The following is a 12,500-nucleotide window of genomic DNA, read 5'->3' on the forward strand; positions in this document are numbered from 1 at the left end:
AATTTGTATCCAATCGCAGTAATCTACGCAAGCCAGGACTTTTGCGATTACGATACATAAAATATTAAAACTATTTTCTATCTTCTTTCAAAAATTAAGAATAAATAATAATTTTATATTTTTTATAAAAATATTTTAGAAAACATTTGTAAGATCTTAACAGTTTAATTATAATATCATTTTGTATCCAATCGCAGTCCAGTGTTTACTTTCAGTGTCGTGAGATTTAAACTTGTGCTCTGCAATCGGTTGAATTTTATAGGTAAGTTTAAAGTTTAATAAACATTTTGTATATATTAAGTGATCACAATGAAGCCTTAATGGTAGAGGTCATATTATTTAATATAATTGAGCCTCAAATTTCTATTATAAATGAATTATGATCGAAACTTACGAGGACCCACATCTTGTCGGAACTTCATGGCCGCCGTGAGAGAGGATGATTAGTTAATATTTTAGTTAATTTATCGCGATAATTACTGTTATTTATTGAAATTTATTTCATATTTTTGATTGGCACCACCAATTTGATTATTATGTATGAAGATGGATTTTGGAATATACTTTTATTAGCGTTTTATATGATATTGAAAATGCTACCTGGCACCTTTTTGTTGTCGGTCTTTTTGAAACTTGTAACGTTTTAAAGATGAAATGACGAGAGACACGATGTTTATTTAACATGAAATGTTACATTTATATTATCTTTATTTTTTGGTTTTATTGTAATGCAAAACTATATTTTTATTGATGAAGTTAAGTTGCTAGACCATAAGAGCATAAGAACACCTTGTGGGAGGTTTGGCGTTCTAGCCTAATACGAGACTTTGTAATTTGTTGTAACAGATCGGTTGTAAAATATCTTAAGTTATGAATGGAAAATCACATTGTACTGCCTTTGGCTTTGTATAAAGACGGACCTGACCTCCTGCATACATAGGAAATAGGAATTTCCTTCCAGTTTTCTAGGTGTTTGTAAGCCGTGGCCGTCATACTACAAAACCCCTGCCCTACGTTCTGTAAAACCTAAGGTAGCCACTAGATTGGAAATCCTGGACACTTGAAATTTCTCATTTTATATATATAAATACATACCTTCATACAGGCTGGCCCATATAAGACAGAATTTTAATGAGGTATAATGAAAACTAAAATAATTTTAAACAATAGAAAACTAGAATAGAAATAATTTGGAAAATTAATCAATTAAAGCTATACAGAAACAGTTTAAACTCGCTCTTCATTTGACATATAAGTATAAATAAAAGGGGAAAATTACAATAATGAAAACCGAGTTCAATTCTTTATTTTTAATTATATTCCGCTAATGAATTGACTTTTCAATTGGTCCTTGTTTTGTAGCACCTGCCTATAAATTTCTTTACACTGAAAATTGATAATGTAGGTGCATTTTAAGGTAGCTTTTACCAAAACCACATCCAACTTGTTCCTCTCACCAGAATACACGTTCAACATTAGCATTTTGAGCTGGATTGCTAAATAAGTACTGGCACAGAATTAACATAATTGTATAATAATCTAGAAATTTCATCATGCAAAGTTTCAGCTAAGAACCCTTATCAGTTAGTAAAAATATAATGTTATGATGAGCTAAAATCAGGACAATAAGGGTGCCCCAGAAGGGTCAATGCAGGACAGGGGACAAAATTATCTAATCCGCTACGTGTCCCGGAAAACCAGGACTTCTGTCAACCCCAGCAAAACTTCTACACAAGAACACCACCTAACCTACGAGCTATGTCCTTACCTACTTACCTAATGTATCCCCTTGCTAACCCCCCTTAGACTGCCGTATTCGTACTTACTATACTTTAAGGGTTGCTTTTCCTGTCCTATACTGCATGGGAATCCACCTCTACAGGACCTTCACAGTCATTTTTATCATATGCATTCCAAACTATTTAGCATTTCACATTCTAAGTCTATCCTGTGTTTGTTTCATAACTCTCTTCAATTCAAGCAAGGTAACACAATAATGTTCTGTGGTACACTATATGCAGAACAAGCTAATATAACCAAAACATCTTCACAAGATAAATAGTTTGGATCTTACAAAAAGTCTTCCACGTTTCTTGCCAATCTTCCTTTGGCATGAACTATTTGAACAGGGCCAAGAGAATGGGGACTTCTCATTGTGAGTTAATCTTTCATCGTAAACATAACGCATTTCACCAATGCTACACTTGAAACAAATGCTGAAATAATCACCCAGGAGTTCCATCTTGTAAGAATAAGACGTAAACTTCCTTTGTAGGGTAAAGTTCATAATCCTCGCCAGTTTGGGATTGTTCGAGCCATAGAAAATACTCATATGTATCAGGTTGAACTTGTCACTCTTTGAGTACGGTATCATCTTCACATCTCGCCAGCTAAGCACAGCTATCTTCAACCTATGTTTGATGCTCCAATTGCCCTGTTGGAATTTTGGAAATATTGAATTCTGATTTGATTAAAAAAAATCGTCTTGCAGTTTCACAGATTGGGTCGTTTCAAATTACCACTCTCGTTGATTAGTTCAGTGATAAAGTGAGTTTCAGGGTACAGAGCTTCTTCAACTTGTAAATTTGACGTCAATTTTGATTAGGCTATTTTCAAAATAATTCTGTATCTATCTGTTAGTATTTAGCACATTCTGGATAGTTTTTATTCTCTACAAGTTTGCAATATGGTTGAAAATAAGGGAGATCCATCATCATGCATACACTCCACCACATTTTAAAAGGGAAACAAACTCAAGAACACCATTTAACCTAGACTAGGAGCTGTATCTTTACCTACCGGGGAAGGCTGCGACCCCCCCCCCCCCCCCACCATAAGCCTCCGTATCCTTAGCTTACCCTTGGATAAAGTTTCAACCCTGTGTTTGATTAGGATGCAAACACAACATCGAAACTTAGTCTTAGGGTAAGTTAAGAACGTTGCAGTCTAAGGGGGGGGGGTCGCAGGGGTGCGTATCCCCCCCTTGGTGGGTAAGTAGGTAAAGTTACAGCTCTTAGGTTAGGTTAGGTGGAGAACCTTGGGTTAGATGGTGTTCTTTTGTTTGTTTTCATTTTAAAATGCAGATTTTCAGTCGTAATTTATGAAATTTTACACCCGGTCTGCCCCAACAAACGACAAAGGCTCCCTTTAGCGGTGGACTGCTGAACTAATTGACATATCAGAATAATTTAAAACAATTTTACGTTACCCCACTTGACTGGGGACATTGACGGAGAGCCTTTTTTTTTTCTTTAAATAGTCAGAAGTCAACAACTCAAAATTCAAGTTGGTGATAGGAGCATCAAGCATGGTGCGGCTTGCTTGTTCTTTGCAGTCCAGAGGGGAAGATGGCAACATACTGTAACCTTTGAGAGCAACTTAATCCGTCCTTTTTTCACGAGGGATTTTTTTGATGGCATGAAAAACCTTAAATTCTTAGCTATACTCTCTACCGTACCCTTCAGAGGCAGTTTACTTCTTATTTATTTAAGAAAGGACTCCCTGGTGACTTTTCAGGCCATTGTACAATGTCCTAATGGTGAAATGCGGTATTCTTACGATAGGCGATAAACTCTCAATGGCAAGGTCGCATTCCTTTGGAGATGTGCAAACCATTCATACTGAAGAAAGATTGTATTGCAACATGAAATTTACATATAATAAGTGATTAATTAGTTAATTTAAATAACACCAGTATACTCCTCCAAGTGGCTTACAAACGTGGTGCAGTGTGTACTGCTTACCAGTACAGCGGAACAGCGAGATAATGTTAGATGGGTAGCAAAGCAAGCAACAGCGGAGCAAATACAAGTGACCAATAGACCCATAAATACACTTGATTAGGTAAAGGATTTTACAGTATGAAGGTCACGCTAGACTGCCTAGAAAATAGGAAAGAAAATTCACATTTTCTATGCTCAAGTAAGGCCTGGTCCTTTGGTATACAAGGGCTCCCTACAGTCTTAATGAAAATCGTGTTTTAATTTTATCTAATTCTACCTTGAAATCAGTGGGGATAATACCTTATCAGTTTATGCAGCAGACTGTGGGAAATTTGATGTTTGTTCCATAACTGGAATACAAACCTACGCTATTTATTAGGAGTATTACGTTGAAGCTGAAAGGATGAGCCATTAAAATTTAGCGAGGGGTAACTACCCATCCCACTAGTTAGGGGGGTAGGGGGTTAGTTCGCTCCCCCTCCCTCTCACACACCTATGACTGAGCTCACTTTGCTTTTGGCTGGGATGGAGACCAATTGTTACCGCTGTTCCTCCTCGCCTATTTTGGACTGTCATTGATTTTAGTCTTTTCACCTTATGTTTTTCTTTTTCATATATGAAAACATTCTTAATGTTTATATATATATATATATATATATATATATATATATATATATATATATATATATATATACAGTATATATATATATATATATATACAGTATATATATATATATATATATATATATATATATATATATATATATATATATATATATATATACAGTATATGTGTGTGTATATATATATATATGCAGAAGAACCACAAGGAAAATGAAAATACGAAATATACAATTAAGTCCTGACTAGTTTCGTGACTAGTATCACGAAACTAGTCAGGACTTAATCGTGTATTTCGTATTTTCATTTTCCCTGTGGTTCTTCTGCATCTGAGCATCGCGTTTTCCTGTGATTTTTACGCATATATATATACAGTATATATATATATATATATATATATATATATATATATATATATATATATATATATATATATATATATATATATATATATATATATATATATATATGTTATAAGTTTTCCCCTCATTGTATGTGCTTTTTGTGTGACAGCGTAGTATGGAAGGCTCTCAAGGACAGAGAACCTTCCCTTCCGACCTTTCCTACTTGACCATCGGTCATCTTGTTGGATACTCCTCCGTTCGGCTGTTGTCATCGCCTTCTCCTCTACTTGGAATCTGCTGGGGGAAGGGAGTGTGACATTTTCAGAGCTTGACTTCAGTCTTGCTCTTTCTCAAGGTCATCGCCGTTCCCCTTTCATGGGCGTCTTGCAGTATACTCTGTGGGGCGAGCGCCTTTCTTGTTTGCGGGTTAGGCTGCGCTTCTGAATGGTTTCTTTATTAATTAAGTGAAATTATAATTATTTGTAATATAACTTTTCAGCTTCTCCGCGGGGAACCCTCCCTGCCGGAGGGTCCAGTGGCTCTTTCAATTTGTGAATATTTTTAGCTGAATTAATTCATTGTAATGCAGTTTTTACGCTGCCACTCTTCTTCTCTCATCGATATCAGCTGGGGAAGGGAGTGTGCAGTTCTTATTTTGCCTGTTCTCTCGGTGGACACCTCTCCCGTCCGCGGAATAGGTGCTCCTCCCAAGGGAGTTTTTTTTTATATAATTTATTTTACAATTCCTCAGTTAGCGATGCCGTTCTTCTTCGTTCGACTAAGAGAGCCAACGTAGAAGAGCAGTGCTGTTCGCCCTAGTACCATCCTGGGCTCACAGGATTGGCATCCATCTCCTCTGTTATCTGGATGGCTGGCTGATCCTAGCAGACTTGCTGGCAACCTTTCTTCAACACCGAAACAAACTCCTGAGGTTTTTCCAAGATCTGGTGATCATGGTAAACCTCGAGAAGTCTTCTCTGCTTCTCACTCAGAAGACTGGTATACCTGGTAATGATTTTAGTCACCAATCTCCACAACCTTCCCATCGAAAATCTGGATAACGAGGCTGAGAAAGGTCGCAAGACCTTTTCTCGAGACGAGAAGAACTCCCAGCCCAGAAGTGGCTGTGTCCTCTCGGGCACCTATCATCCTTGGCCCATCTAGTTTCCAACAGCCGCCTCAGGGTTCTATCTATCCAGTGGCAGTTTGAGCCCGATTGGGATCAGGTCTTGGATTCCCTGGAAATTCTGATCCCCATGGAACCAGAAGAACGGACAGACCTTAAGTGGTGGGTGGCAGACGAGAATCTGCGGAGGGGTGTAGATCTTTTCATCCTTTTCCCCAGTGTTGATGTAATGTTTAGACACATCACAAGAAGCGGGGGTGGGGGGGAGTTGTTACCAACGTGTTGCACCACATGGCCTCTGGCCAGTCCGAAAAGTACCTTCACATAATCTCTTAAAGATGAAGGCCGTCTTTCTGGTCCTTTAACAGTCCCATCAGTTCCTGACCAGCCACTCGGTGGTGGTGACGAGCACAAAACCACAGTAGTGGCTCACATCAACAAGCAAGGAGGAACTTGTTCGCAGCCCCTATCCCATCTTACAGTAGTAATGCTGAGAGGGGCCAAAGTCCGCTCAGTACCACTATCAGGCCGCTTCATTCCAGGCTAAAGGAATTTACTCGCCGACAATCTGAGCGGAACATCTCAGATAATGTGTACTGAATGGTTTTTGGATCACCTTGTAGCCTCCAAAGTCCTGACTTTGTGGGTTTCTCCAATCTTGAATCTGTTCGCAACGCCCCTGAACTTCAGGCTCCCGCTGTTCCCCAGTCCCAGACCCCAAGGCTCTCTGGAAAGATGCATGCCAACAACGGTGGAGACAACAATGACGTTTACGCCTTTTCCCTATTCTGTCTGATGAGAAGGTTACTCAACAAGGCCAGAACATCGGTCAGCCTCTCAATGACTCTCATAGCTCCGCTATGGCATCATGCGGAATGGTTTCCGGACCTTCTGCAGCTCATAACGGAGCCTCCAAGAGAACTCCTTCCACATCACGATCTACTCAGACAACTGCACTTCAACATACAGTATACCGTAAGCTGTAGTTTCGCTATGACTGGAAGCCTGGAGACTATCCAGCACCTCCTCACTCGAAGAGGATTTTCGCAACAAATTGTAAAGAGGGTGTCTGAATATCTGCGGAAATCCTCAGAAGCAGTCTACCAGGCAAAGTAGAACGTCTTCTGTGGTTGGTGCCATAAAAAAGGGTATATCCACTCAATGCCACTATTCCAGCGGTAGTGGAATTTTTGGGTATTTCCGGGAGGAAAGACTCCTTTCAGTTTCGCAAGTGAAAGACGATCACTCAGCCCTGAGCCTTGCATTCTACTAACTTGCCTTTCCTTAGTCAGAATTGTGACCTCCCCTTGGAACATAGGTTCGAGTTCCCTGGTCTCTCAAGATGCCTCCATACGAACCACCACACCATGCAACAGATCTCCACCTGGCTTAGATGTCAGTGTTCCTACTCGCTTTGACCTTGGCCAAATGTGTCAAAGAACTTCATTGTCTCTCATTCGACATCGCCCATTTAAGGGGAGGGGGAGAGGTAACGTTCAGCTTCGTCCCTGAGTTTGTTGCCAAGACTCAGACTCCAGGGGTGACGGATCCTAGATTCGACCCCTTCCGGACAACGAGTCGCCGCTCTGTAACTGACGATCCAGATCATATGTTACTGTGCCCTGGGAGAAGTTTGAAGCTCTACTTCAAGAGAACAGCAGCAGCCCACCTCCGGGTGCCTTCACTTGTCATTAGCACCGGGAGAGGCAAGAGGAGGATCACCAAAAACATCATCTCTGCTGGATTTACAGAGTCATCAATTACGTTCTGAATCCAGATTCTCCTCCAACCCTTCGACCCACGTTGTCAGGGGCATAGCTACGACGCTGGCCTTCAAAGGAGATTATTCTGTGACGCAGGTTCTACAAGTAGGGGTATGTGAGCGCCTGGCGACTTTCACAGCCCATTACCTGTAAGACGTGACTCACAGGAACTCTATACGATCTCAATTGGTCTTGTGGCTGCACAACAGCTAGTTGAATACCTCGAGCTCCTTATTGGACAAGTAGCAGAAGGTTGAGGGTACTGTTACCTGGCTTTAGTCTATGTGAATGATAAGGAATGACTGGGTCTTTCTTTTCTTCATCCTCCTATCATGGAGAAAGCAACATCCTGGGTTCTCTGCACAAGCTGACCTCAACCACTGTGGGTAAACCATGCTCCCTTGTGTACATAGTACTGTACATGTACATGTATTGTGTCAATCCTGTTGCGTTCCCATTCCCTGGCGATGTGGTATTGGGAAAGTTTCCTACAAGCTTTTAATGTCGGATGGCAGAGAAGCTTCGCCTACCCGACAGGTAGAGCTCACCTTCGCTTTGGCTGTCGTAGAGTACAGACATATATTTTGGTACTTTGGCTTAAATTTCTGTTTACAGTATTCTGTTTTTTCATCCAGATAGTGTGTTTGGCTTGCTGTTGTGATGTTGGTTTGTACTCAGAGTCTCAGCATACCCAGTGTTGATCGGTATTGGATACTAGTGCTCACATGCCTCTAGCTGACACTGAGCCTAGTACGGAATCGAGCTCTTGGTTTCTCAATGGGGGAGGGGGGAGACTCCTGCCCAACCTGAGGGAGTTGCATACAGAGCACATTTTGAGAGTTTATGCACCAGAAATATTTTAATTTCCACAAGATTAAGTTTAATTATGAGGTACCTGCGTTCACTGCGCTTGTTCAACGCTATTCGATCGGATGCTTCTTGGACTGAAAACTCCAGGCATTTGCTCCATCCTTGTTCTTCAGTTACATAGTACGATGTAAAAGTAACTTAGAACCGCCACTAGCGCAAGGTTTTCTTGTGCCCTGTCACTTTCTGCTTGCCTTTAGGGGAATGTTTGAATTGTTCACTTCCTGCATGACAGGTTGCCTCGCGCTTGTTCCCAATGATTTGCGTTTTCCCATGGGACCGGTTGTGTGCTGCTATCGCAAAACCATATAATAGCTTGCCAAGATCTGGAACTTACGATCGTTTACAGCAATTGGGAAACTTACGATCGGTTACAGGTCGGAAATCATGCGATCAAGAACCACATGATCTGTAATAATGATCGTAGTTTACATACATGTCTCAAGAGTTCGTCACTTTTGATCCCCCATGGAATTAGTTCAGCTGTTCCAATTACCTGTTCCTTCACTGCAATCCTACCGTAGAAGTGGAGGAGGAAGGAATCGCTGAAGCAGATGATGACCCGTCTGGCGTACTGTAGTTGCTCAAGACTTAGGTCATTCCCTCTGAGTGGTTTCGTAGGAGGAGCAGCGCTGTACAGTACTGAACGCTTGATCCCCAGGAAAGATTTTTGGTACGGTAGTTCATGATTCCAGTACTTGAACTCGTATGACGTTGGCAGAAGCCTGCTTTGTTTTCTCTACCGGAAATATCCTGGGGTAGAAAAGGGAAGAGGACTTCAGTAACACCATAGACAAGAGCTTCCATCTTGCTGATACTATTCCTGACTCTAGATCTTCCCACTTTGCCTGATCCATGACCAGTTTTCCAGACCAATATTTTCCATCAAAATGTTGATGATTTCTCAATTCTGATCTTGGCACTTGTACAAGCACCGAGATGCTAAATTATTTGCTCGCAGTTGTCGGCAAGAATCTTCTCCAACCAAGGTTTCTTAGGAACGAGGTTCCAGAGATGGCTTCCTTTTGCTAATGGAATTTCTAACATTTCTAGCATCTTAGTTTCTGGCTTTTTGCAGACCATGTCCCCAATCAATCAAACAAGAAGAATCCATACTTACAGTAGGGTCTCAACATCCGAATCCTCCGTCGTGGAATGTACTTTTATGGCCAGTCTCCAAGTTACATTGAGGTTTGATCGGTAGCCGATCACAGTTATATTAAAATACAACCCAGGGTTTGTCAAAGCTCACGTACAAGGAAATACGCTGATTTGATCCGATCAAATGCCAGAAACAAAGCCTTTTTGAAGCACTATTCAGATGCCACATGGACCATTTGAAACCAAGGGAAACGGAAGACAATTGTCTGCCAGACAAGGGGTTCAAGGACACAGTAATGTAGTCTAGTCCCTTATGGAATGCATTGCAGCGTTGGTGAAAGATTTCTATCCTGGTCCTCACGGAAGGAACGACATCATGATGGTAATGGTCCACTGATCAGTTATTGCTAAGGGCTCAGGCCCTTCAGGGATAAACAGTGTGAGATCTGCATCACACCTTCAGCAAGCATTGAGAAAGAGTCTAGTGACTTTCACATGCGCTCTCTTTCTTGGGAAAACTTGTACAGCATTCCTTTTGTTCACTCAGGATCTGACCTTCCAGGTGGAGGGATAGAAGGAGGAAATACAAAAAGGATCACTGCATACAGGTTCTATGAGCGAGGACATACTGGTCAATATGAGGAATGACTTAACGTTCCAGATCTGCTTATTGATGTTGCTTGTGAGATCTGTGTTACCGTATGGTCATGAGTTGTAGTATGACAATGAAACAATATCCAACAGATTTTGTAGACTTGAGATCAAAGCCCTCATACGAATTATTGGAGTTAAATGGCAGGACAGGATTAGAAATGAAACTATAATCTAGATTAAGTGCCATATGTGGATGAGATCATGGCGAGGGTGAGATGGAGATGGTTTGGGCATGCTCTTCACACTTCCCAAGAAGAGTTGGGAGACCCAGGCCTACATGGCTGAGGACTATGAAGCGTGAAGTAGGAGATGATTTAAAGTCAATAGGCATGTTAGGAGATGGTGATGATGACATCGGGTTAAATTTCCTTCAAGGACTACTACTACTGTACTTGTAGCTATTAACAGTAGGGCGTTGGAACTAAATGCAAAGTGGTAGGTAGTAGGTTGGCCAGGGCACCAGCTACCTGTTGAGATTCTACTGCTAGAGAGTTATGGGGCCCTTTGACTGGCCAGGCAGTACTACATTGGATCCTTCTCTCAGGTTACGGTTCTTTCCCTTTGCCTACACGTACACCGAATAGTCTGGCCTGTTCTTTACAGGTTCTCCTCTGTCCTCATAAACCTGACAACACTGAGATTACCAAACAATTCTTCTTCACTGTAATTGTTCAGTGGCTATTTTTCCTCTTGGTATGGATAGAAGAGACTCTTTAGCTATGGTAAGCAGCTCTTCTAGGAGAACACACCCAAATCAAACCATTGTTCTCTAGTCTTGGGTAGTGCCATAACCTCTGTACCATGGTCTTCCACTGTCTTGGGTTAGAGTTTTCTGGCACACTATTCTATCTAATTTCTCTTCCTCTTGTTATGTTAAAGTATTTATAGTTGATATAGGAAGTATTTAAATGTTGTTACTGTTTTTAAAATATTTTATTTTTCCATGTTTCATTTCCTCACTGCGCTGTTTTCCTTGTTAGGGCCCCTGGGCTTATAGCATCCTGCTTTTCGAACTAGGGTTGTAGCTTAGCAAGTAATAATAATAATAATAATAATTATGTGATTGATTCAATTTGACGTTCTCAAGTACGTGGACACGTTATGCAACTCTCACATTCTGGGGTGGCTGGCTAGCTTATATTGGTCACGCGTACGGACCCATGCACCTCTCTCTCTCTCTCTCTCTCTCTCTCTCTCTCTCTCTCTCTCTCTCTCTCTCTCTCTCTCTCTCTCTCTCTCTCTCCTCAGGTCACGTGATATAGCCAATGTGATCCGCATGTACTCATATATGGGATTCTCCGCCCATATTTAAGCCCCGCCTCCATTTTAAGAGACTCGCTCATATATTTTTTGTTCGTTTTTACCTTCGCGTGTTTTCGTAGCAACAATGATTTATTGTTAATTTGTTCTCTTCAGTTATTTATTTCCTTATTTCCTTTCCTCACTGGGCTATTTTTCCCTATTGGAGCCCCTGGGCTTATAGCATCTTGCTTTTCCAATTAGGGTTGTAGCTTGGATAGTAATAATAATAATAATAATAATAACTTCGCCCTACTTGCTTCACGCGATGTTCTAATGAACTGTCATTTGTGAAGATATTCAAAGACTTTTAACTGGTTCTTAGTATAGAAATACTTTTTATATCAATGCAGGGGTTTCGTCAGGGGTGATGACACGTGACTTGTTGCTAGGGGTGAAGTTGAGCTAGTGTCTATTGACTTTATATCATCTCCTACTTCACGCTTCATAGTCCTCAGCCATGTAGGTCTGGGTCTCCCAACTCTTCTTGGGGAGTGCGAAGAGAATGCCCAAACCATCTCTATCTATTGTCTTGCGGGATTAATTGGGTGTTATTATTATTGTTATTGTTATTATTATTACTAGCTTGTTGTTGTTATTATTATTATTATTATTTTTATAAATTATTATTATTATTATTACCAGCCAAGCTACAACCCAAGTTGGAAAAGCAACATGCTATAACTCTAATGGCTCCCACGGGAAAAAATAGCCCAGTGAGGAAAGGAAATAAGGAAATAAACAAACGATATAAGAAGTGATGAACCATTAAAATAAAATATTTTAAAAACATTAACAACATTAAAACCGATATTTCATATATAAACTATAAAATGACTTATGTCAGTCTATTGAGCATATTTTTCATACCTTCGGCAACTTCGTTTCAAAGGTAATTTTATAATTTTAATTGAGCTTATTTGTACTGTACTTTAATATTTTATTGTATAATTGAACACATCTTTAGGTATGAGTATGTTCATTATAGCCCGCTTTCTTTATG

The 12,500-nt window shown here is 40.4% G+C and overlaps 1 protein-coding gene across 1 annotated transcript in view; it reads left to right on the forward strand.

The window, feature by feature from the left end:
• The first annotated feature begins 193 nt into the window (after positions 1–193).
• The window catches only part of LOC137650155 (serine/threonine-protein kinase VRK1-like), a 125,578-nt gene continuing 113,271 nt past the window's right edge, over positions 194–12,500 (forward strand). The window contains exon 1 of the mRNA XM_068383306.1: positions 194–262. The gene's annotated coding sequence lies outside the window, so the exon portion shown is untranslated. The remainder of the gene's footprint in view (positions 263–12,500) is intronic.

Source organism: Palaemon carinicauda, chromosome 11 (assembly GCF_036898095.1).
Source record: "Palaemon carinicauda isolate YSFRI2023 chromosome 11, ASM3689809v2, whole genome shotgun sequence".
NCBI lineage: Eukaryota > Metazoa > Arthropoda > Malacostraca > Decapoda > Palaemonidae > Palaemon > Palaemon carinicauda.